This window comes from Aquarana catesbeiana, linkage group LG08 (assembly GCF_042186555.1).
Source record: "Aquarana catesbeiana isolate 2022-GZ linkage group LG08, ASM4218655v1, whole genome shotgun sequence".
In the NCBI taxonomy this organism is placed as follows: Eukaryota; Metazoa; Chordata; class Amphibia; order Anura; family Ranidae; genus Aquarana; species Aquarana catesbeiana.
The window spans coordinates 243,387,353-243,415,335 of NC_133331.1; the positions used below are offsets into that span (position 1 = coordinate 243,387,353).

General features: G+C 42.8%; 1 protein-coding gene and 1 pseudogene across 2 annotated transcripts in view; one reads left to right on the forward strand and one right to left on the reverse strand.

Annotated features, from left to right (window-relative positions):
* Positions 1–16,170, reverse strand: part of LOC141105429 (uncharacterized) — a 32,340-nt pseudogene extending 16,170 nt beyond the window's left edge.
* Positions 1–27,983, forward strand: part of TMEM132A (transmembrane protein 132A) — a 617,882-nt gene that overhangs the window by 524,814 nt on the left and 65,085 nt on the right. The window lies entirely within an intron of this gene.

The window sequence follows — 27,983 nt, forward strand, 5'->3', positions numbered from 1 at the left end:
CTTTAATTTCAGAACTCTTTGACAGACTGCGAGGTTCTCATGTTTTTACCAAACTGGATCTTAGAGGGGCCTACAATTTAATAAGAATCCGGGAAGGAGACGAATGGATGACCGCCTTTAACACCAGGGACGGACATTATGAATATCTTGTGATGCCCTTTGGCTTATGCAATGCCCCAGCGGTCTTCCAAAATTTGGTTAATGAGATCTTCCACAACCTTCTGTATGTCTGTGTTGTATACCTGGATGATATTGTTATTTTCTCACCACACTTACTTACCCATCGTCTTCATGTGAAAGCTGTGCTACAGTGTCTATGGGACAATTGTCTATATGCAAAATTGGAGAAATGTCTATTTGAACAAACACAAGTTCCATTTCTGGGCTACATAATCTCGTCACAGGGCCTCCTCGTGGACCCAGCCAAACTTCGGGCCATCTCTGAGTGGCCCCAGCCCTCTGGTCTTAAAGCCACCCAAAGCTTTTTGGGCTTCAACAATTACCATCGCCAATTCATTCGTAACTACTCCACCTTGGTGGCCCCTATTACATCTCTCACCCGCAAGGGTGCCAATGCCCAGCTCTGGTCCCCTGAAGCCATTGATGCTTTCCTCAAACTTAAGGCAGCCTTCCTCTCTGCCCCAATTCTCCTACGTCTGGACATTACAAAACCCTTTTCTTTGGAGGTTCATGCCTCTTCAGTAGGAGTCAGTGCTGTCCTACTTCAAGTTCAGAAGGGCAAGTCTCAGCCTTGCGAATTCTTTTCCAAGAAGTTTTCTGATGCGGAGAAGAACTACACCATTGGAGACCGTGAGCTACTCGCTATTAAACTAGCTCTTCAAGAATGGCGACATCGTCTAGAGGGTTCTCCCCATTGTATTACCATCTATACTGATCATAAAAATCGGCAGTATCTACAATCCGCGAAATGTTTGAACCCACGTCAAGCTCGCTGAGCCCTCTTTTTCGCCCGCTTTAAATTCAACTTTTCGTCCAGGTGCCAAAAACCTTCGAGCCGATGCCTTGTCCAGGTCGTTTGATGTCACGATTCTGAGAATCACCTAGAGCCTGGTCCCATCATCCCTTCACATCACTCAGCTCCGGTCTACGCAGCAGCCTCCAGGTAAAACTTTTGTAGTTCCCGAACTTCGTCCCAAACTCCTTGCACATGACTCCAAGTTCTCCGGACATCCTGGCATACCTCGTACTTGTGACCGTCTTCAGTGTCGTTACTGGTGGCCTTCTTTTCGTAAGGATGTCAAGGAATATGTTCGAGCTTGTACGGTTTGTGTACTATCCAAATCTTTCACGTCCACCCCTGCTGGGTTTCTTTTGCCCTTACCAGTTCCCAATATACCTTGGCGTTGTATTACCATGGAATTTATCTCAGATCTGCCCCCCTCAACAGGTTTTACAGTCATCTGGGTAGTGGTGGATCGGTTCTCCAAAATGTGTCACTTGATTCCTCTCCCAGGCCTACCTTCTGCTCCCAGTCTTGCCACAACTTTCATTAAGGAGATCTTTCGTCTTCATGGGATGCCTTCACATATCATCTCTGACAGAGGAGTTCAATTTACTGCTCGGTTTTGGAGAGCCTTGGCCAGCTCCTTTGGGATTAAATTGGATTTATCTGCCTTTCATCCCCAGTCCAATGGGCAAACGGAACGTGTCAATCAAAATGTAGAATGTTTTCTCCGTGCCTTCATCTCAGCCCACCAGGATGACTGGGTGGACCTTTTGCCCTGGGCAGAGTTTGCCTTAAACCGTCACTCCAATGCCAGTTCTGGAAAATCTCCCTTCTTCGCTGTTTACGGGCAGCATCCATCTGTTCCCTTTTCCTGTTCCCATTTCTCCTCCTGTATCAGCAGCAGCTGAAACTCAAAGGTCCTTCAACTCCATCTGGAAAGAAGTCTCTGAGAATCTTCGTCTAGCTGCTTCCAGGCATAAAATGGCAGCAGATCGTCATTGCCGTCCTGGTCCTAAGTTCCTGCCTGGTGATAGTTTGGCTCTCTACCAAGCACATCCGACTCCGGGTGCCCTCAATGAAATTTGCCCCTTTCTTCATTGGTCCATTTCCTATTCTCCGTCAGATCAATCCCGTCGCTTTCAAGCTCAGTCTGCCCTCTCATCTCAGGATACCCAACGCCTTCCATGTCTCCCTGCTCAGGCCACTGGTCCTCAATCGCTTCTCTCGCCCTTCTTCTCACCCTGTGGCTGATACCACGGATCAGTATGAAATTAAAGAAATATTGGACTCCAAGTACTCCTGAGGGAGGCTACTCTATCTGATTGGAAGGGCTATGGTCCGGAGGAGAGGTCTTGGGTTCCTGCCACCGATGTCTCAGCTCCACGTTTGGTGACCAGATTCCATCGGAAATTTCCCTCCATGCCAGCCCCCAGTTGTGTAGGGGGACCTCGTGAGAGGGGGGGGTACTGTCACAGATCAGCTGCGGAGCTGATCTGGGTTTCACCTTTACTGCTGTAGGCCGGCTGGCACCTGTTGTACCACTAGCTTGTGTTCAGCTCTGCTGCACTCTGCAGCTATGGGTGTCGCCAACTTCACCTGTTGCTTAATATATGATTCCTTCATGCTACTTTCTGTCCAGCCCCTCATGTGCTTCTCTATTTAAATCCCTCTCAAACCAGTTCTGGTTGCTTGAGCAACATTTGTTTCTGAGCTCCCTTTGTGTAACCTGCCTTAACCTGACCCCTTGTGAACTGATCTCTTGTGTACCAACTATCCGGCTCTCCTTTGCATCATCCATCCTTGTCTGACAGTGTTTTCTGGTACTTCTCTAGCGAGCAGGGTGAACCCAGAGGTCGTGACCTGGTATCAGCATGCAGCTAAGCCCAAACCCTCATGCGGGGGTCCCTGGCAGAATACCGGCTGGCCCTTAGACTCCACGCCCTGGGGGATCCTGTGTCACCTGCTCGCCTGTGGGCTCACTGTAAGTAGTACCGTGACATCGACTATGAGAGCATAAATTGTGATTTGTATTGTGTTTTGTTTTATCCTAACTATTTTATTACTAACCGTACTATATTCTGTATTCTCTTTAAACCAAATAATTTTGAAAGTAAAAAAAAAAAAAAATTCCCCACACAGTTGATCAATATATTTTAATTTAGAGATCTGTCACAGGGAAACAGGGATAGTAGGAGAGGAGGATGAGGAGTTAGGTGGAAATAAGAGGAAATTATCCCAATTTATTCTGATATCTGAGAATGAGCTGAAGGAATCAATTATCTTCAGCATGGACTTTAGAGAGGGACCAGTAAATAAAGCAGAGATCGTCTGCATACCTGGAGTTCTTTTCATCCCAAGGCCCAACCAAGAGACCCTGAACGGAAGCCACATCCCTGATTAGGATGGCCAGAGGTTCCAGGGCAAGATCAAAAACCCAAGTGAAAGAAGGCAGCCCTGCCTAGTGCCCCTACCCAATAAAAATGATGAGGATAATATATTTTTGGTGGGCACCAAGGCCTTAGGTTCTGAATATATTTTCTGCAGCCAGGTCAAAACCAAAATTTATGAAGAACCTCCCAAAGGTAAGCCCATTCTATAGAATGGAAAGCTTTTTCCCCATCAAGGGACGCAACCACGCTAGGACTCCCACTTGAATTGAGCACTGAGATATTCGTAAAAATCCATCAGAGATTGGTATCAGTCTCTTTGCCAGGCATAAAGCCCATCTGATCTGCGTGTATCAACATAGAGAAAACTGCAGTCAGCCTTTGCGCCAGTACTTATTTAGAATTTAGTGAAGTGCCAATTCTTCCATTTAGGTTAAATAGAACTCTATTGTTAGACCATCAGGTCCTGGGGTCTTACTTGATTGGAGTGCTGCTATGGTAAGTTGGAACTTTCTGAAGGTTATGGGGTTATGTGGAGCCTGTCGTTGGGCAGTTAAGAGTTGGAAACTCTGTGGTATCCCAAGTATTGGAGTAAGTCCCATCTGTTTTATTAGGCCCTGGAGAAATATAAGGTATGGTAGTATTTGGCAAAGCATTCATTTATATGAGTGGGGTCCATTAAGAGGTAATAATTTCCACAATTTATTAATAGGGACCTCTGTCAAAGTCAAATGTAGTAAACCAGGTGCATGGTGGAAAATATCCCTAGGTAGCAAAGATATGTTGCAAACTTGGTATAGAATAGTAGGACTGGCGTATTGTGGTGTATGAACTAAATCAATCCAAGATATGGTTCTGTGGCTAGAAGAGTGACATGAGTACTCCTGAATATAGGGATATTTCCAGCTCCAGACATGGGGCAACATTAAATCTATTAGGATTGTGAACCACATTGAAGCCATAGGAGGCTTTGGTCGTGTATTCCGCTATTTGTATTAACCAAGGCAACACCTGAGTTGTAGCAATTGGAGGTGTATATATATAATCCAATTAACATAATTTTTGTATCTTCAATCAAGCCATGAAAAACAACAAATTAACTCTCCGGAACCAGCCTGAGATTGAGTAGTATGCTCACCTGTCTAGCAAATGTAGAGTATAATACGTTTGAATTGGAATTTAAACCCTTAATATTCCACAAGAAACATTTGATGGTCGGCATCATTAGGGTTAAATTGGAAATAGAGCTTAATCTCAGATATGTGGGTATACAGAGAAAATACATAAACCAGTGACCAAAAAACATCATAAGGCCAAACAGATGTGCAAAGATAAGAAATGTTGACCAGTACCAACAATAAACATAAAAAAAAAAAAAAAAAGTCCCCCCCCATTCACCCCTCCAGCCTGGGGTGAACTTAGAATCCCAAACAAGCCTTGGTATAAAACTTATGGGGCTATGTAAAGAAGACATATAAAGAAAATCATCAAACAGAAATACAGTACATCAGAGATGGTGCCTCAAGATATATGAAGGTGTGGGTCTCTCAGCAAAACTGAGGGTGCTGTAATTAAGATGAACATTGAACATATGGAAAAGAAATCGGGTAGTAAATTCTGTAGTGCCCAAAACATGGAACAGAAAGCACCAGGAATATGTGAAACATGGCATATAGTAGTGTCCCGACAAGCAGGGTTGCCAACTTCCTGAAGTGAAATTTACTGACACGATACAAAAAAATTACTGACTTTTCCTCTGGCTCAGCACAAAAAATTACTGATAACATTTTAACTGACAGTTCAAAAATGTTGCCAAAATTAGTTTTCAGTGCAAATATCAATATTTAAGCTACAAACACGTTGCTAGTGTGATTACCAATGTGCTTAAAGTAGAACAAAAGGCAAAAAAAAAAAACATATTTCTCCTTTTACGTGAAAGTCTAGTTAATATAAACCAGCACAGAGTTCCCCCTTACATCAGAGTCTGCAGGGTTCCCCTTTACAATGGCAAGGGACCCTCTTCAGACCCTGATGTAAAAAGAAATACTGTTGGCTCTGATGTAAAGGAGGACTCTAAAGTAAGGGAAAATGCTGCAGACTCTGGTGTAATGGGAAACTCTGATGTAAGGGGATCTCTGGTCACCAAAGCCCCCCCACACAAGAGCCCATAGAGCTCCCCTTTACATCACAGTCCAAAGCGTTCCCCCTTACATCAGACTCCAGAGTTCCCTTTCCATCACAGTCAACAAAGTTCTTTCTTAGATCAGAGTCCACAGAGTTCGCCCTTACAGTGTAAAGGGGAACTCTAATGTAAGGGGGTCTCTGATCACCAGAACCCCTACTTCCTCACACAAGAGTCCACAGAGTTCCCCCTTACATCAGAGACTGCAGGATTTCCCCTTACAGTGCATGTGTGCCTGATGGTATGGGGAACTTTAATGTAAAGGGGAATGCGGCAGACCATGATGTAAAGGCGAATGATGCGAACTCTGGTATAAAGGGGAACTCTGATATAAGGTGTATCCCAGCATTCCCCCCCTAAATTGGTGTCTCCAGAGTTCCTCTTTACATCAGAGTCTGCAGTGTTCCTCTTTACATTAGAGTTCCCACTTACATCCGGGTCAGCAGAGTTCCCCCTTGCACTGTGAGGGGAAATCTTGCAGACTCTGATGTAAAGGGGAACTCTTGAGGACACTGATTTTAGAGGGAATGCTGGGAACTCTGATGTTGGGGGAGGGGCTCTGGTGACCACAGACCACCTTCCGCAAAATGAATACACTAAGGTAAGGGGGGGGTTACTGATATAAGGGGGAACCTTTATGTGTGCCCCCCCTTACCTAAATGTATTCTCTCCCCCCTTACATCAATGCCCCCCCAACAAGAAGAATGCTTGCTCGCTCAGGTGCAGGGCAGGCTCAGTCAGATGGTGCCCCAGGTGTTTCACTTCTTCTCTGCTTTGAGTCATCACTACCACTTCTCTGAGTTTGTCATCTTGAGTCCTCCACCACCAGTCCTCTCCAGCCCTGTTCCAATTTATAAAAAGTGGCAAGCAATGTCATGACATCACCGCGCGCCGCCACCAACACCCCCCTCCCCTCCCTCCCCGAGCCCAGCTGGCTTTGGAACTGCGCAGATGGACCTATAACTCATACATGTTAAAAAGCCTTTCGTGGCTTGACAGTCAATGTTCTCAAAATAGATGATAATCCACACTTTTTCTGTCTGTTCCAAACAATTCCCATCCATCTCCCCTCATCCTTCTTCAGGATACTTCACCCATTTTCAAAATGTATTTGGAATGCAGCTCGCCCTAGACTTCGCTATAAAGTATTGACTCTGCCGAAAGCTTGAGGCAGGGTGAGGGTTACCGGATGCCTCTCTCTACCATAAAGCAGCTTTTTTTTACCAGAATACTAGATTGGTTTCACCACTCCTCCTATAAACTCTGGGTTCAATTAGAAAGTCATATGAATCCAATCAACCTTTGTGCCCTTCCATGGATTCCTCCTACATTACGTAAAGGCCCTCTGTCCCCTATAGACCTTACATGACATATGCTTTATATATGGTATCGTTCACTTCCTACTGTCTATCCAAATACCTGGGCCCCATGATCCCCTTTTTCTGTAATTCGGCCTGTTGGTTGAACAACAGATAGATAAATGAATGCCTCTTAAGCAGCCAGCACAAAATTGATGAACAACAATAAAGACCATGTATATAAGAAAGGTGCAGTGCTTAAAGAAAATGACCTTCAAGGTGATGATTCCTTATGGAAGACTCAAAAATGAAACAAACAACATGAAATCAATAGACTATATGGGTAGAGATCAGTGTTTATAAACGTTTTTTTATATATGTACCATCATCCCTGAAGTAGTAAACCAAAAAATATGTAGAAAATGGGATTTTAAAGGTACCCCTGATATAGGAAAAGACATTATCTACTAAAAATATCTCAAATATTTATTAAAGCAGTTTTACAAAAAAATATATACGATAAAATGTGAGAACAGTTTTACATTCACAGTCAAAGGTATACATCCTCAACCTAATATTGACAATGAAAAAAACTGTGGTCACCAAGAGTTCAAAGCATAACCACGTCCACATAATTTCAACATGTTTCGCCCAGAAGGCTTCATCAGGAAAATGGACGAGGCTTTTCAATTATTCAACAACAATATTCACGATAAAAGCAACCTCTGTAATAGAGTTCTGGGGAAGTCGCAGGATACGAGGCGTCAACTGAGAGAAGAGGGGAGGAGGGGTGCCCCCAGAAGTGACTCCCCCCTGTGTAGTCCAGATGGATGCCTGATCACCCGTAGGGAGGGATGTATATTCTCATGGATGAAAATCATCACAAGCAAAAAGGATGATTACGGTATCAACCCCCCGAAGAGTATTTGTATTGAGAGCTCATGAGGACTGAATGGCACAATATCAATTGTAAAAAAGCTCCTGTGTAGGTGAAGACAAAGCTGCTCCACAGTTTCTTGAAAAGATATCACATCGTTATGTAAGAAAGTACGTCACATTTCTATTGGCGCTGCTGAAGGGGCACCCTAAAGTAGTGGGCCACAAAAAAGTCACTTCCTGGTGCCGGCGTCCATGTTTAGCATGAGCTCCCTGACTGCCCCTTCAGCAGCGCCAATAGAAATGTGACATACTTTCTTACATAACGATGTGATATCTTTTCAAGAAACTGTGGAGCAGCTTTGTCTTCACCTACACAGGATATAAATAAAAAGTTCCAAAAAGTGTCCAGTGAAAAAAGATAACCCGATAAGGGGCTTGATCCACTCCTGAAGACGACCTCACATCACATCAAAAGACGTAGAGCGGGGCTCTCCTGGGCTGACATCATCCCACATAGCCTGTGTCCAGCCTGGTTTTGCAGCTGGAGCCAACAGTGCTTCCAAGTTACAATGCTGTGAAAAAGTATTTGCCCCCTTTCTAATTTTTTTTCTTTTTGCATATTTGTCACGCTTAAATGACTCAGATCATCAAACAAATTTTATTATTACACAATGATAACCCGAGTAAATACAAAATGCAGTTTTTAAATGATGGTTTTATTTATTAAGGCAAAAAAGCTGTCCAAACCTGCCTGGCTTTATGTGAAAAAGTAATTGCCCCCTAAACCTAATAACTGATTGTGCCACCCTTGGCAGCAACAACTGCAGTCAAGCGTTTGCGATAACTGACAATGAGTCTTTTACATTGCTGTTGAGCAATTTTGGCCCACTCTTCTTTGCAGAATTGTTTTAATTCAGCCACATTGGAGGGTTTTCCAGCATGAACGGCCTGTGTTAGGTCATGATGCAGCAGCTCAATTGGATTTAAGTCCAGGCTTTGACTAGGCTACTCCAAAACCTACATTTTGCTTTGTTTGAACCATGTGGAGGTGGACTTGCTGTTGTGTTTTGGATCATTGTCCTGCTGCATAACCCAACTGAACTTGAGCTTGAGGTCTCGAACTGATGGCTGGACATTCTCCTTTAGGATTTTCTGGTAGAGCTCAGAATTCATGGTTCCATCAATTATGGTAAGTCGTCCAGGTCCTGAAGCTGCAAAGCAGCCCCAGACCATCAAGCTACCACCACCATATCTGACTGATGTATGATGATGTAACGGGACACACACCATCCAAAAAGTACAATTTTTATCTCATCAGTCCACAGAATATTTGCCTAAACGTCTTGGGGATAATCAAGATTTTTTTTGGTAAATGTGAGATGAGCCTTTGTGTTCTTTTTTTTCATCAGTGGCTTTGGCCTTGGATCTCTCCATGGATACCATTTTTGCAAAGTCTCTTTCTTATTGTTGAATCATGAACTCTCATCTTAGATGTTCTGGGTTCTTTTATGATGACCTGGATGAGTCGTCATGCTCTTGGAGTAATTTTTATAGGCCGCCCACTCCTGGAAAGGTTCACCACTGTTCCAAGTTATCTCCATTTGTGGATGATGGCTCTCCCCGTGCTTCACTGGAGTTCCAAAGCCTTAGAAATGGCTTTGAAACCCTTCCTAGACCGATACATGTACATTACTTTGTTTCTAATCTGTTCTTGAATTTTTTTAGATTGTGGCATGATGTGTGGCTTTTTGTGATCTGTTAGCGTGCTTCACTTTGTCAGACAGCTTCTATTTATGTGAGTTCTTGATTCAACAGGTCTGGCAGTAATCAGGCCAGGATGTGGCAAGTGAAATTTTAACTCCAAAAAATTGTGGTTAATCACAGTTCATTAATGATTCAGCATGGGAGGGGACAATTACTTTTTCACACAGGGCCAGGCAGGTTTGAACAGCTTTTTTCCCTTAATAAATGAAATAATTTAAAAACTGCATCTTGGATTTACTTGGGTTATCTTTGTGTAATATCAGGAAGGGGCAAATACTTTATCACATCACTGTATATGTGTGTAATCCTTATGCCCTGTACGGTTGGACATTGATCAGACATTCCGACAACAAAATCCATGGATTTTTTCTGACTGATGTTGGCTCAAACTTGTCTTGCATACACACGATCACACAAAGTTGTCGGAAAATCCGATCGTTCTGAACGCGGTGACGTAAAACACGTACGTCGGGACTATAAATGGGGCGGTAGCCAATAGCTTTCGTCTCTTAATTTATTCTGAGCATGCGTGGCACTTTGTCCGTTGGATTTGTGTACACACGATCGGAATTTCTGACAACGGATTTTGTTGTCGGAAAATTTTATAGCAAGCTCTAAAACTTTGTGTGTCGGAAATTCCAATGGAAAATGTGTGATGGAGCCCACACACGGTTGGAATTTCCGACAACAAGGTCCTATCACGCGTTTTCCGTCGGAAAATACGCTCGTGTGTACGGGGCATAATGTGTTGGGTAGACACATTACAATGTAAGTGTGCTGAACTTTCTTTGAAGTAATAAACAAAAGGATTTTGCTCTCTGTCACTTTTGGTTTTTCATATGTGGTCTCGGATGGGAAATGAGTGTGCTGGATTAACCCCTTGGAAAATTGATAGGTTTAACCACATGTGAGCTGGAGAGTTTTTGAAACACACTTATTTAAACATTCTGTTGCATTACAAAGGATGAGGAAGACTGGGTGTATACTGATATATGTTAAAGCGGACCTTCAGTCATTTTTTTCAACTTTCCATCTATTTAATATTCTGCCTTTGTTGTTTTAACTTTGGATAGTAAAATATCTTATACAGCACACTTCCTCTTTCTTGTCTGGTCATTAGCCTAGGCTTATGACATCATGCACAGCTCTCTCTCTCTCTAACTGTAAAGTTAACAGATTTATACCAACACACACAAATAGTGCACATCTAGGCAACTGACAACAGCATAGGTAGGATACATGTTGAAAAAAAGAAGGAACAACATTCCATAATGCGAGAAATAGTCACACTAGGGAAGTTAGTGCATATGAACCAGGTGGATAATAGCAGGGTTCTCAGAAATAACTAGGAGCAAAGTTGGAAGAGCAACAAAAAATAGTGGTTTCAAATAGTCCTGCTAAGGCTGTGGGCCTGAGATTTATCCTGCTCACAAGCAAGCATTCTTTCCATACATTCAATAGTTTTTACGTCACAAACCCAGGCAGCTCGGGCTGGCGCCAGCTTCTGGCAGTAACAGACCAAGCCGCCTTAAAAAAGTGTCTGATAAAACTTTTCTTGATTTTGTAGGAGCCTGACAGCACAGAGATTACTGTAATTTGAGGTGATTAGGGTATTTGTCCCCCACCAGAGTATCATATACATTAATTGCAGTATTTTGTCCCAGAAGGGGACAATGCGTGGGCAGGTACCCCAAATATGGAGCATGGTGCCAAGGGCCTGCAAACAATGCCAGCACACATTAGAAATGGGATCAATTTTATGAAGAGTCATAGGGCAACAATACCAGTGGGTGAGAATCCGGTAGTTGCATTCTTGAGCATGAGAGGAAACCGACAGTTTGTATGACAATGCTATTACTTTGACCCATTCCATTTCATCCACCGGTATATTCGATTCCCGCTCCCACTTGGAAAGAAATGGAGGTGGATTTCGGATTATATTCCTATAATATAATTTGATATATCTGAGAGAGTGGGCGATCAGGTCTGGTGGACCGAGACAGTAATGACTCGAACTCCGTGGGATCCCTCGTCAGTAGGTCAGAGGAGGAGAACTGCTTAAGGCAATGTTGTAATTGCGTGTACTTGAGCTAGGCTATTAGGGGGTTATGGCAACTCGAGAGAATAAGGTCTGAAGAGATTAAGTCCGCTTCAATGTGGATCTGATATGATACCAGTCTACTATGCGAAGGCGGAACACACATTAGTGTAGGGCAACTTGAGGGAGGGCAACCCCACCCCGACCTTGGGTAAAGAAAGGATAGATTGCCAAAATCTGGGCTTCTTATTGCTCCATTCGAAAGTGCATATAACCATGTTGATGGCCTGAAAAAAGCCAGGGGGGGACAGGGATGGCCTGAAAGGTATATAAAAGTTTTGGCAAGACCTCCATTTTCACTGCATTCATACAGCCAAACCGGAAAATGTGTGGTTTATCATAGGTTTTGAGGCATGTGCAAATGGTATGTAGTAAGGCGGTATAGTATCCCTCACGCCAGGGTACTAGGTGTAATCGTAGACTGTGACTTGTCAATCACCCAGCGAATTAAATTCGCCACAACATACAAAGCCATTCACAACGCTGCCCCGAGCTACATCACCAATCTTGTGTCCAAATATCACCCAAACCATCCTCTCCACTCTTCTCAAGACCTCCTACTCTCAAGCTCTCTCGTCTCCTCCTCCCATGCTCATCTCCAGGATTTCTCCAGAGCCTCTGCCATCCTCTGGAACTCGCTACCTCAACCTGTCAGGCTATCCTCTACTCTTGCTACCTTCAAGCGATCCCTGAAAACTCACCTCTTCAGGGAAGCCTATCACGTCTCCAACTAATCTTTTACCACTTCCATCAGCTCATTACCCACAGTTACAACCTTTTGTACCACCTGCCCCACCTGAGCAAGGCCCTCTTAATCCTCTTGTAGTTTATTGTATTATAACTGTATTGTCTCACTTTTGTATTGTAAAACACTGCGTAAACTGTTGGCGCTATATAAATCCTGTATAATAATAATATATTTAAGATCAGCCAGAGAGGGTAATGTCGACGCGATATGGACACCCAGATATTTAAAGGCCATTCTTTACCACCGGAAGGTAAAATTAGCTTGAAGGCGGCTTACAGTGGTGTGAGGTAGGGAGATACCTTGAAGTTGCTGACAATCCCAAATTCCTGGAATGTTCTGATTATGGAAGGGATAGAAATGTGGGGATTGGTGACATATAACAGGAGTTCATCCACATAAAGTGAAAGCTTATATTAATTTTTGTCCAATTGAAATGCCCTGGATGTCCAGGTCTTGTTGAATGGCTATGCCCAGGTGTTCCATGGCAAGTACATATAGCAGGGGGGAGAGAGGGCACCCTTGTATGGTGCCATTATTAATCCAAATAGGATCCGAGAGAGGACCATTGGAACAGATTCTTGTGGAAGGTTGACTATAGAAAGCCAGTATCTTGTGCAATAAGTTAGACTTGTCTGTTTCAGCGTGTGTTACAGCCACTTGCTGACCAGGCCTTTTCTGGAAAAAATGTTTATAAGTTTAAATTAGTATTTTTTGCTAGAAAATTACTTGGAACTCCCAAACATTATATATTTTTTTTAGCAGAGACCCTAGAGAATAAAATGGCAATCATTGCAATATTTTGTTAATCTGCATTTGCGCAGTGGTCTTTCAAAAACGCAATTAAAAAAAAAATACACTTGATGTTACACCGAGTGAATAGATACCCAACATGTCATGCGGGGGTACCATCGGTCTGGTGATCCAAAAGGAAGTTTGTTATAGTAGTTTTATCCTCAGACGCACAGAGTTTAAGACGGTGCAATGAGTCCTTTAGGCTGCATTCACACCTGAGCGTTTTAAGGTCACACAATTTACTGCGATTTCGCTGAGATTTTTACAGTGGTTTTAACCGCGTTTTTGTCGTGCTTTTGTACAGGTCAAAAGGTCACCGATATAAAAAGCAGAAAAACGCCTATAATCTGCCCCTAAGAAGCTCATGTTGTTTTTTGAGTTTTAGGCTACACCTAATCCAGGAGAGCACACACGGCTTCATTCTTCTATCTGTCCATAGGAGATATTGGCCCTTTGAGCCTCCAAACCTCTCCTTTGATTACTGGACATTGATACTCACTGACTCTAAATACGGTGACATCTATCCTATTACATCACTGTGATAGATTACCCTCTGCCATAGTGTGTGTGCTCTCTATTATGCTTCTTGGACTATATGGTGTTGAATATTCACCTGCATTAACTACCTGATACTTTTTTGATTGTCTGGAACAATTTGTTTGACCGACATCCTTGTGCAATTTTTTATGTTGCGCTACCTTTGAAAACTTTTTTGTTATATCTAAGCTCCTGGAGAAGCGCGAGTGTGTGTGTAACATGTAGAGCAAATTCTCTGTATGACCCCATACTGTGACTCAACTACTCCACGCACTTTATCTCCATTGGATGCTACTACTGATTACCCTTTTTCCAATTGCATAATTTTGGATCAATATATAATAATTTTTGGAGGTGTTGTCTTAGGGGTTGCTGAATAACATTATGTTTTTAAAAAAAATGTGTTTGTAAACCATGTTTTTAACTTTATCCAATTAAAAAAAAGTCAATTATTTTTATTTATTCTAAGCGTGTGCCTACAAAGTCCATTTTTTCATTCTCCTAAATTTCTAACCCTGCTTTAAACTTCTCAACCTTATCCTTGACCTGCCTGGTGTGTTCCTTGGCTGTCATGATGCTGTTTGTTCACTAAGATTCTCTAACAAACCTCTGAGGATTTCGCAGAACAGCTGTATTTATACTGAGATTAAATTACACACAATTGGACTCTGTTTACTAATTAGGTGACTTCTGAATGCAATTGGTTGTACTAGATTTTAGTTAGGGGTATCAGAGTAAAGAGGGCTGAATACAAATGCACACCACACTTTTCAGATATTTATGTGTAAAGAAATTTAAAAACTGTTTATCATTTTTCTTCCACTTCACAATTATGTGCCACTTTGTGTTGGTCCATCACATAAAATCCCAATAAAATACATCTACATTTTTGGTTGTAACATGACAAAATATGGAAAATTTCAAGGGGTATGAATACTTTTTCAAGGCACTGTACATTGCCATAAAAAATGTATTGAATCCAAAAGGACAAACGGATACTCACATTCTGGTAAAAAAAAAAAAAAAAACAAGCAATACTGATACACTCCAGCTGGACACAATGAAACTCGTCCTAGGACCAAATGGTTGGAAAGCTGATACTTTTGGGGGATCATTCCCCTTTCCTCCGAGCACTCAGAGCTTGATTATTTTTTTATCAGCACATGGGTATCCATTTGACATTTTGGATTCAATACATTTAGTAATGGTAATACAAAAGGTGTTCTCGAAAAAAATGCCCCCGGCATGAGGCGGGCCTCTTTCCTCCATCCACTGGCCACAAATGGTGCCAGGAACCAATCTGTGCATACCCGGAAGTGGCATCAAATCGCACATGATGCCACTACCGGGATTCTGTTCACATTGCGGAAGTTGATGGCAGAATGCTGCAGTGGACCAGGGTCGGGGACAACAGAGCCAACCAGCACATCCGCCCACCTAACAAAAACAAACAAACCAAACACAGAATCAACAAAAGGACTCACCCACACCCCCATCAACTAAACAAGACAAACCACTACAACCAGACCACAAAAGCACAGACATACCACACAAGCCTCAATGAGCAATCATACAGAACAAACAACCTGGCCCACCAGCAGAACACGTCACAATAGGGCATTCCACCAATATAGTAAATAGGCACTCCATGGCAATGCTATGAATTACTCCACTGTCTACGAGGGTCACTGCAAGCGGTGGAGATAAATGGAGGGGAAATAAAAAAAAATATTTGATACATATTTCATAGAACAGCACTGGAAAAAGAAACAACATATACATAATATACTCTATAGACCAGTGATGGCGAACCTTGGTACCCCAGATGTTTTGGAACTACATTTCCCATGATGCTCATGCACTCTGCAGTGTAGTTGAGCATCCTGAAAAATGTAGTTTCAGAACATCTATAGACCTTCAATTAGAGTTGTCCACTGGGCGCTTACAATCTAAAGTAAAGAAAAAAAAATCACAACAAATTCATTGGTGCATATGTCCAAAGGGACTGTCATAAATGTCCCATTCATTGTATATATTGATATAAATGCAGAATAATGTGAATAGATATCCTATCTAAGAGACCAATCTAATCTGAACTCAAAAAGAGAGCAAAACTGATTGAATCATTTAAGCCCGGAGGCTCTGTTGCTTTTAGCCCATAAATTTATCTGACTCCATTTGTAAAATAATATCATCAAATTCATTCATTCACTCATTTATGTTTTGCCGCAAAATATCTTGCAATAGACTTTCCAAAATACCTGTAGTAATATCTGTCACATGATCCTTGATGTGCTTCCGAAATTTTCATTTGATTTTTTTCCCAACATAGTATGATCTGCACCCACGAGTTAATAGATAGACTATTCATATTCCTGTTGTAGTTGACGAAGTGTCTAGGTCTTCGAGTTTCAGAGTTTGGAAGTAAAATTCCAGGTGGAATTTTACTTCCAAACTCTGAAGGTTCCACATCTGAAGGTTCCTTTCGGAACAGATCCACATGGATCCTGTCTCCCATGTGGAGAAAAATGACTTGAAATAATGGTAGTGCTAATAGATAATTTTTTCATAAAAGTCAGATGTGGTGCATCTTCAACAAAACTGCGGGTCACAAGATCATTAGTGCGTATATGCCAGTGTTTAGCGAAGATTTGTCTGATCTGCTTAATTGTTATATTTCATAATGGGGCAGATTTTGTGTAGATTACTTGGATATTCCCCCTGAAATAAGAGTAAGTTCCTCAGACTGCTCTTTGCTCTTTTATATGCCTTTATAAATGATATCTTACTGTATCCTCTCTCTAAATAGCAGTCTTGTAAAACAATAGCTTGTCAAAGTCAGCTTCGATATGCATATATTGTCTCATTGGCATGCTTTTAATTAGATGTTGGGTATAAGTGCATGTAAATGTAATAAGGAATTGCCCTTAGTGGGCTTCCTAAATCTGTTTTATTGCAACCTTCAATAGCTTTTTTAATCAGCCGATCTAGGAATGGAAAGGGTGAAAATTAAATTGAAATCATTTGCGTTCAACAAATCTACAAACTTAACTAGCAGTTCACTCATACCAATCCACAATATCAGTATGTTGGCTATATACCTTCGCCATAATGTAATATGGTTTAGTTATTCTATCATATTGTTATAGGCAAATAAATATCGCTCCAACCCCCCTGGTACAGGTTTGCCTACGATGGGGCACACATAGTCCCCATCGCCACAACCTGTACCTGGAGGTAGTGGGAGCCATTGATAAGGAACACATTGTATGTTAAAAACAAATTGGATGATATCCAATATGAAGGTATTACATTCCTCACAACTCATGCTAATCTCATGCAGGAATGAGGAAATAATGGTCAGTAATATTTTGCGCGGAATGCTCAAATAAAGAGCCTCCACATCTATTGAAGCCAAAATTGTCTCATTGGTTACATAAAGATTATGAAGAATCATCAATAGGTGAATGGCGCCTTTCAAATATAACGGCAACAAGTCCACGTGTGCTCATAGGTAGTCATCTATAATTTTGCTGGCTTGATAAGTGAGTGATCCAATGCCTGATTTGATCGGTCTCCCAGGTGGATCATTGATACATTTGTGAGTCTTTGGACGTGCATAAAATGTTGGGGTTACAGCATCTGTTACTTTTAAGTAATCACATGGCTTTCTAGAAATCAATTGTTTAACCGACGCTAGATCAATAATTGTTTAAAATTCATTCTGAAAGGCTGAGACATCTAATATTGATATCTTTTTGTACCAATTTTTAAGAATTCTGTAACCCATCTGGGTATATTGGGTATCTGACATGGAGACGATGTTCCCCCCTTATCAGAGGATTTAATAATCCCTTCACATGTTTTCAGGGCATATAAATCATGTTGCTGGATCAGTGTAAATTTCATTTTCCTGATCTGGGGGGCTATCCTTTATTTTTTCTTCGTAACCAGGTTAACAAGCAGTTTAACCCTAGGGTTAGTAGTGCTTGGACATTTACAGGATTTCTTTTTGTATTCCTGGGGGCTAACCACCATTTGAATGGGGGGAACACCATTATCTATGTTATTCATATCCTGGAATAGATCTTGTGGCTCATCTTATACTTCCCCTTCCAATAATGTGAGGGTTTTAAGGGCTTGAAACGCTGCTCTTGAATAAGCACACCAGTTGGATGATAGATCTCCATTGGCCATCTCTTTGCAACTTTGATCATGGACAATTGATTTAAAATGAACTTTGTGGGCTAATAGTTGTAAATCCTTAATCACGTCAAAGTAATCCAAGTTACTTGATGGACAGAAATTCAAACCCAAATTAATATCTCTGCTTCAGAAAGCTGGGTTGGAGTTAGATTAATTATGTCAAAAGTAAATTGTGGATCAGGTTTAGGTTGTGATAAATCAGCATTCAATTGTGCACTATCCATATTATTATTATTATTATTATTGTCCTGTTGATCTTGTATAGCTACATGGGGCGAACCACATAAGCATCCAGATTCCCTAAAGGGGCCATTTTATGTTGAGATTTAGTGTTGCCAATGCGTTCTTTGGGGAGTGGGGTGTGTGGTATGCCTGTGTTTGAAATGTTCTGCTGTAGTGAAGGAACACAATTTATCTCAGAACCATTACCAGTGTCATCCTAAGTAAAAAATCGTTCCCCAGCATCTGAGGAAGGAGGAAACTTGCGCTTGTGAGGGTGGTAACTGTGTGTCCAGGGAATTATTATGTTCACCTCATGATTTACCACCACCTGATCTGGAAGTTGTCTGGGATTCATTATGTTTTGCAAGTCCGTGTTGCATTTGTGATGAACTCTGTAATAAGATGAAGTGGATATATTTTGTGTTTCTTCACTACAGCAGAACATTTCAAACACAGGCATACCACACACACCACTCCCCAAAAAACGCATTGGCAACACTAAATCTCAGCACAAAATTGATTTTTTTTTTTTAGGGAACCTGAATAATTATGTGGTTCATCCTATGTAGCTATACAAGATCAACATGACTATAACACAAATATGGATAGTACACAATTAAATGCTGATTTATCACAACCTAAACCTGATCCACAATCTACTTTTGACATAATTAATCTAACTTCAACCCAATTTTCCGAAGCAGAGTTATCTGTTCTTAAATTGGGTTTGAATTTCTGTCTATCAAGTGACTTGGACTACTTTGTGATTAAGGATTTACAACTATTTGCCCGCAAACTTAATTTGAAATCAATTTTTCATGATTAAAGTTATTATTATACAGAATTTACACTGCCTTGAAAAAATATTCATACCCCTTTACATTTTCCACATTTTGTCATGTTAGAACCAAAAATGTAAAAGTATTTTATTGTGATTTTATGTGATAGACCAACACAAAGTCGCACATAATTGTGAAGAGGAAGGAAAATGATAAATGGTTTTCAACCTTTTTTACAAATAAATATCTGAAAAGTGTGGCGTGTATTTGTATTCAGCCCCCTTTACTCCAATACCCCTAACTAAAATCTAGTGGAACCAATTGCCTCCAGAAGTCCCCTAATAAATAAATAGTCCCCCTCTGTGTAATTTAATCTCAGAATAAATACAGCAGTTCTGTGACACCATCAGTGGTTTGTTAGAAAACCTTAGTGAACAAACAGCATCATGAAAGCCAAGGAACACACCAGACAGGTCAGGGATAAAGTTGTGTAGGAGGTTTAAAGCAGGGTCAGGTTTTAAAAAAAGTATCTCAAGCTTTGAACATCTCCTGGAGCACTGTTCAATCCATTATCCGAAATGTAAGGTATGTCTGTTCCGCTCCACTTCCCCAGTGATTAAGAGGCAATTCAGTTCAGTGCAGAGGGTTTCTCAACCACGTTGGGATATACTTTGAGATGCTGCCCCAGGCCCCCCACGGACAGAAGCATAGTAGGCTTTATTATTTCTTTGCTTTCTGATAGAGCCTGGGCCTGGGCAAACCCTCTATTGGAGATGCAAAAACCCATTGTCCTGAGTTACCCTGAGTTTGTGGCTTCCTTTAAAAGGGTATTTGACTGCATGCTCCACTTCTGCTGTCAAGAGCCTCATCTCCACCAGACCGAGTACGAGAACTGTTACCAATTACGCCGTTGAATTCCGTACCCTGGCAGCAGAGGTCACTTGGAACAATGAGGCCCTCTTGGCTGCTTTTTCTCATGGTCTCTCTAGTATCAAAAATGAGATGGCAACCCGAGACGTACATACGGATCTGGAGAAGTTGATCAAGTTTGCCATTCGCATTGACCCCAGACTCCAAGAGAGACCTTCCTTTAAGTCCTGCTTGCGGAAGCCTCCTGTACATTTGGCTCCGAGCTTTGCAGTCCCACCATTGCCTCCCTCACCTCCCATGCCTCCTGGTACCGAGTCCGCCAGTGAACTAGAACCCATGCAGTTGGGCTTCACACGTCTTTCTGTGGATGAGAGGGCCTTTAGGAGGAGGGGGAGATTGTGCCTTTACTGTGGCCAGGCAGGTCACCTTTTGAAGTCTTGTCCTACCCATCCCGACCTGAGGTCCTGTAGGGGACAGACCTTAGGTGGCATTGTTATGTCCCCAGTTAAACCTTTAGTTCTGGTTACCCTCTCTTGGTCTGAGTCGTCCATTGATACACAGGCTCTAATCAACTCTGGGTCTGCAGGCCTGTTCATAGATAGTGCCTTTGTGACTAAGCACTCGATTCTGCGGCAGCTTCGTGCCACTCCACTTGCCATTGAGGCTATTGATGGGAGACCTCTACAGCCTGCCCATGTGACTCATGAGACTGCTCTGTTGACCATGGCCATAGAGGCTCATGAGATAATCCAATTCCAAGTAGTTTGCCTCCACACCAGTCATATGATTGCACAATTGACCTTCAACCTGTGCCATACCCCCTCGTGGCTGGGTTTACCCTTTGTCTGTCTCGGAGGATAAAGCCATGGAGGAGTATGTTGCCAACGCACTTTCTCGGGGGTTCATCCACAAAGCCTCGTCTCCTGCTGGTGCTGGCTTCTTCTTTATGAAGAAGAGTAGTGAACTGAGACCTTGTATAGATTATCAAAGCGTTTGATTCAGTTCCGCACACACGGCTCATGTGTAAGGTAAATATCAAGGTAAATAGGCTTGGAAATACCAGTTTGTAAATGGATAGAAAACTGGCTAAAAGACAGAATTGAGAGAATAGTGATTAATAGACATGTGCACATTTCGTTTTCGTCTGAAAAATACATTTATTTAGTTACTCCCGAAATTCATTTTTATTTATTTCGTTTTTCGTTAAAAATTGCATTCGTCCGAAAATCCAAATTAAGGTCGAATCTGTCATTGAAGGCTTATGGTGTCTGTCGAATGTTCAAAGAAGATTCGACGGAGCAGCTAAACTGTACAACACCTTATAGTTTACCTGCCCGTCGAATCTTCTAAGAACTTTCGACACCATAAGCCAAAGTACGTGTGTACTTAGTTCTAGCTATTTTACTGCTCCTCCTCTTTGGTTACAATCAGCCAATAACATTCATCATCATCATTATTTTTATTTATCTTTTCTCCCCTACGTCGAATCTTTTCTCCCCTACGTCGAATCTTTTCTCCCCTACGTCGAATCTTTTCTCCCCTACGTCGAATCTTTTCTCCCCTACGTCGAATCTTTTCTCCCCTACGTCGAATCTTTTCTCTCTATGTAGAATAATCTTGGACTAATAGAGTTAAGGTTAGGCACATTCGACCACAGGTTTGATGGACACAGATTGTTATTGTCATCATCATGTCGAATCTCCTATCTATATCGAACTGTTGTAGCAACGAAAATAAAGCATTTGTTTATTTCGGATCTTTCGTTTTTCGGATCCTGCACCTTGGTTATCGTTTGTTAAAACGATAACGAAAATACCTGAAATTCGGACGAAAATGCATTCGAACGAAAACGAATGCACATGTCTAGTGATTAATGATTCTTACTCTGAATGATCTAAGGTTATCAGTGGTGTACCGTAAGGTTCAGTGTTGGGACCCTTACTTTTTAATATCTTTATAAATGATATTGGGTCTGGGATCAAAAGTAACATTTCTGTCTTTGCAGATGACACCAAGCTATGCAGTGGAATAACGTCCTTACAGGATGTCTCCAATTTACAAGCCGACCTCAATGCACTGTCTAATTGGGCGACTATGTGGCAGATGAGGTTTAATGTTGATAAATGTAAAGTTCTGCACTTGGGGGCTAAGAATGAATATGCATGCATCATACATGCTAGGGGGAGTACAACTGGGGGAATCCGTAGTGGAGAAGGATCTGGGGGTTTTAGTAGATCATAAGCTCAATAATAGCATGCAATGCCAATCTGCGGTTTCCAAAGCGAGCAAAGTCCTTTCTTGTATTAAGAGAGGTATGGACTCTAGAGAGAAAGATATAATTTTGCCCCTGTTCAAATCATTAGTAAGACCTCATCTGGAATATGCAGTTCAGTTTTGGGCACCAGTTCTCAAAAAGGATATCGGGGAACTGGAGAAAGTGCAGAGAAGGGCAACCAAACTGATGAGAGGCATGGAGGAACTCAGCTATGAGGAAAGATTAGAGGAACTGAATTTATTCACTCTTGAGAAGAGGAGAATAAGGGGGGATATGATCAAAATGTTCAAATATATAAGGGGTCCATATAGTGAACTTGGTGTTGAGTTATTCACTTTACGGTCAACACAGAGGACACTGGGACACTCTTTATGTCTAGAGGTAGAGATTTCATGTCCAAATACGAAAAGGTTTCTTCACAGAGCTGTGAAAATGTGGAATAGACTCCCTCCAGAGGTGGTTCTGGCTAGCTCAGTAGATTGCTTTAAGAAAGGCCTGGATACTTTACTAAATGTACATAATATAACTGGGTACTAACATTTATAGGTAAAGCTGATCCAGGGAAAATCCGATTGCTTCTTGGGGGATCAGGAAGAAATTTTTTCCCCTACTGTAGCAAATTGGAGCATGCTCTGCTGGGGTTTTTTGCCTTCCTCTGGATCAACTGTGGGTATAGAATTGGGTATATTGGATTGTACGATATTTCTTATTTTATTTATTTATATTTTTATGGTTGAACTGGATGGACATGTGTCTTTTTTTCAACCTGACTAACTATGTAACTATTATAGGGGTCACCATCGCTTCAAGATTAAGAATGCTTATCCGATTCAGTTGATTACGGAATTATTTGACCGCCTCAAGGGAGCAATGGTTTTCACAAAGCTTGATCTGAGAGGGGCATACAAACTATTGGGAATCAAGGAGGGTGACGTTTAAACTGCGTTTTAATACCAGGACAGACAAAGACATACAAAGATTTGGGGGGCACACCCTAAACGATGCATTAAAGATGGTGCAGCCATAAGACCATACAAACAGAACAAAATATTACAGCGGACACATGCAAAAATGACATTTAAGTCCTGCAAGGCTTTCTTCTAATACCAGGACAGGACATTACGAATACCTCATAATGCCATTTGGTCTTTGCAACACTCCTGCAGTTATTCAGGAATTCATCAACGATGTTCTTCGAGATATGTTGCAGCAATGTGTGGTGGTTTAACTCAACGATATCCCCATATGGAACATAGAATCTTCGGATCGGCAGCACACAGAAAGTAAAGTATAAAGTCTTTATTGAAGCATAAATAATAAAAGCACTGGATGGGTACAGACAGGGGAAATGCAGGTAGGTTGACGCGTTTCACACTACCGGCAGTCTCCGAGTTACGAACACCCGAGTTACGAACCATTACTACTTACGAACGGCCTCAAATGCCAGCCGCTTGTGCTCCACGCTGGTCCTGGATACCTCCGGACACATCCCATACTGCAGTACTGCATGGCCAGAAGAGCCCCAGATAACATAACAAGCGCCCGGAACATCCCACATCCATGCACAGGCGGACGTTACACTTACGAATCCAGTGTTCAGACCAGAAGTTACACGTACAAATGCAATGTTGCAACTTACGTACAACTTCGACTTACGAACAAACCTACAGTCCCTATTGTGTTCGTAACTCGGGGACTTCCTGTATAAAAGTGATTTGTCAAAACCACAGCTGTGGTTTTGACAAAGCACTTCTATTGTGTGAAAGAATTGGTCTCTGGAATCCATTAAAGCCTTTGAGTCTCTCAAGGCTGCCTTTGTTTCAGCTTCTGTGTTAGCATATCCCGATCCTACGTTACCCTTCATTCTTGAGGTTGATGCATCTGAGACTGGAGTAGACGCCCTTCTGTCTCAATGGCCCACCTCTGAGAGCGCTATGCATCCTTGTGGCTACTTTTCTAAGAAATTTTCTCCTGCAGAGTGCAATTATGAGATTGGGGAAAGAGCTATGATTGTTAGCTATCATTATAGCTCTTAAAGAATGGAAGCATCTCCTCGAAAGGTACCACCGTGCTGGTCCTCATTTTGACTGACCATAAGAACCTCACATTCTTACTTCATTCCATTTTCTTACTTCCACATAACTATCAGGAACCATGAATCAGACCGAGACAGAAGTAAAGTTAAATCACACTTGTTTAATAATAATAAGGTAAACAGAGTAAGCGTAGTCAAAACAAGCCAGAGTTCAGTAACCAGATTGGGTAGTCAGCCAAGCAAATGTCAGAGAGCCAGAGATAAACGTAGTAGTACAGCAAGGATCAGGAGCCAGAAGGAATGTCAGCCGAGCAAGTCTTCAACAGAAACGCAGGAGAAAGTCTCTGTGATGTTGGCAAAGGCAGAGATCAAGTGAGCTGGACGACTTTAACTAGGCAGGACTGATGAGCAGAATCAACAACAGCTGGGTAATTGTGGAGAGAGATGAGAGCTGGCAATTAGCCGATAGCTGAGTGGCCAGCTCAGAGAAAGAAGGGCTAAGCCCAGCCCTGACAGTACCCCCTCCTCAACGACCCCTCCCCCTCAGAGGACCACCGGGCTTGAGGGGAAAACATCTATGGAAATCATGGAGGCGGACAGAGGCATGTACGTCTGAGGATGAGACACAAAAGCGTTCCTCCGGACCGTACCCCTTCCAATGCACCAGGTACTGTATGCGCCCATGGAACCTATGGGAGTCAACAATGGATTGTACTTCATACTCCTCATGGTTCTCTACCTGTATAGGGTGAGGACGTGGCACCGAGGTGGTAAAGCGATTCCAGACCAAAGGTTTCAATAAGGAGACATGAAACACATTTGAGATGCGCATACTAGGAGGAAGGTCCAAGGCGTAAGCCACTGGGTTAATCCTGCGAAGGATATGGAAAGGCCCAATAAAACAAGGTGCGAACTTCAAAGAAAGAACACGAAGTCTGAGGTTGCGGGACGACAGCCAGACTCTGTCCCCAACCTGGTAGGAAGGTGCAGGCAGGCATCTGCGATCAGCATGGAGTCTGTACCTATCGTTAGCATGTTGCAAAGCCTCCTGAACTTGTGCCCAAGTGGAACAAAGACCACGGAGATGCTCCTCTAACGCAGGAATACTCTGCGGAACAAACGAGTCAGACAACATGGAAGGCTGGAAGCCATAATTTGCCATAAACGGGGACAATTGGGAAGCAGAATTCAAGGCACTTTTGTGAGCAAACTCCGCCCATGGTAATAGGTCTGACCAGTTGTTATGGTCAGAAATATAGCAGCGTAAGAATTGCTCCAAGGACTGATTGGCTCGTTCTGCGGCCCCATTAAACTGCGGGTGATACGCAGAGGAGAAAGCAAACTGAATTCCCAACTGTGCACAAAAGGCTCGCCAGAACCGGGAGACAAACTGACTACCTCTGTCCGAGACAATCACCTTGGGTAGTCCATGTAAGCGAAAGATCTCCCGAGCAAAAATGGAAGCCAGTTCCTTAGAAGTGGGCAGCTTCTTAAGTGGAATACAATGACACATCTTTGAGAACTGGTCAACCACCATAAGGATAACAGTGTTGCATTGGGAGTTGGGTAACTCCACAATGAAATCCATAGACAGGTGGGTCCAGGGCCTCTCTTCATTGGGTATGGGTTGTAGGAGGCCCACTAGAAGGTGTCGTGGAGTCTTACTCTGAGCACACACGGAACAGGCCGCTACGAAGGCAGTTATATCAGCACGTAGACTAGGCCACCAGAATTGTTGGGAAATGGCCCAAACAAGTTGATTCTTCCCAGGGTGGCCAGCTGCCTTGGGAGAATGGTAAGTCTTGAGCAAGGCAGTACGGAGAAAAAGCAGCGGTCACAAGGTTTCTCAGGAGGAGCATGGACCTGAGCAGCAAGAATTTTGTCACCCAAAGGAGAAGTAAGACTGGTGCGAACCGTAGCCAGGATACGATCAGGAGAAATCACAGGAACCAGAACTGACTCCAACTTGGAAGTGGAGGAAAATTGTTGTGACAAGGCGTCAGCCCTTACATTGTTAGTACCGAGTAAGAATGAGACCATATAATTAAAACTCAACAAGAAAAGAGCCCATCGCGCCCTTCTGGGAGAGAGGCGCTTAGCCTCAGACAAGAATGTGAGGTTCTTATGGTCAGTAAGAATGAGAACCGGCACAGTGGTACCTTCAAGGAGATGTCTCCATTCTGTCAGGGCTAAAATGACGCCAACAGCTCTCTGTCACCAATCTCCTAATTGCACTCTGCAGGTAACAATTTCTTGGAAAAGTAGCCACACGGATGCATAGCGCTCTGAGTTAGGACGTTTTGACAGAAGGGCACCAACTTCAGTCTCAGAAGCATCAACTTCTAGGATAAAAGGCAACGTAGGATCAGGATGTGCCAACACAGGAGCAGAAACAAAGGCAGCCTTGAGACTCTCAAAGGCCTTAATGGACTCCGGAGACCAACTCTGTGGGTTACCGTCCTTTCTGGTCATATCAGTCAGGGGCTTGACCAGAGATGAGAAGTTATGAATAAACTTCCGATAATAGTTGGCAAAGCCCAGGAAATACTGCAGAGGACGTAAACCCACGGGTCGGGGGCCACTGTAGGACTGCCAAAAGTTTCTCTGGGTCCATCAAAAAACCAGCAGTGGAAATGACATAGCCCAAGAATTTAACCTGTTCACGATGGAACTCGCACTTCTCCAGTTTACAATCGAGATGGTTTTCTCTTCATTTCTGAAGCACACGACAGACATCTGTGTGGTGGCTCTCCAGGGACTTGGAAAACATGAGGATATCATCGAGATAAACCACCACACATAACTGCACCAAATCTCGGAGGACATAGTTAATAAATTCCTGGAAAACTGCCGGGGCGTTACAAAGGCCAAAAGGCATTACGAGTTACTCATAATGGCCTGTACTGGTATTAAAAGCAGTTTTCCCCTCGTCGCCCTCCTTAATCCGCATGAGATTGTATGCCCCACTCAAATCAAGCTTTGTGAAAACCGTTGCTCCCTTGAGGAGGTCAAATAACTCTGAAATCAAGGGAATCGGGTAGGCATTCTTAATCGTAAAACGATTGAGACCCCTATAATCAATACAAGGTCTCAGTTCACCACTCATCTTCACAAAAGAAACCAGCACCAGTAGGGGACGACGATTTGCAGATGAAACCTCAAGAAAGTGCGTCTGCAACATACTCCTCCATGGTCTTATTCTCCAAGACCGACAAAGAGTAAACCCGGTCACGAGGGGGTATGGCACCAGGTTGAAGGTTAATTGCACAATCATAAGGCCGGTGTGGAGGCAAACTACCAGCTTGACCTTTGTCAAAGACATCGCTAAAATCGCGGTACTCCTCCGGCAGGGAGGAAAGTGAAGAGATGCACAGGACCTTTGCTACCTTCTGGAAGCATTTCTCACTGCATTGTGGTGACCAGGAGAGAACCTCAGCACGGAGCCAATCAAAAGAGGGGTTGTGCCTCTGTAACCAAGGATAACCAATAACCAGCGGAAACCTAGGTGAGGAAATAACTTGGAATTGGATTATCTCATGGTGAAGAGCCCCTACGGCCATGGTCAATGGAACCATCTCATGAGTCACATGGGCAGGCTGTAGAGGTCTCCCGTCAAGAGCCTCAATGGCAAGTGGAGTGTCACACAGCTGCAGCGGAATCGTGTGCTGTGATTCAAAGGCAGCGTCAATGAACAGGCCTGCAGCCCCAGAGCCTGTATCTCGATGGACGACTCAGACCAAGAAAGGGTGGCCGAAACCAGAGGCTTATCCTTCTGGATAACTGGGGACGAAACCACGCCACCTAAGGTCTGTCCATGACAGGACCTCAAGGTTCGGGTGTTCCCTGGACGGGTAGGACAAGACTTCAAAAAGTGACCTGCCTGGCCACAATCAAGGCACAATCTCTCCCTCCTCCTAAAGGCTCTCTCATCCGCAGAGAGACAC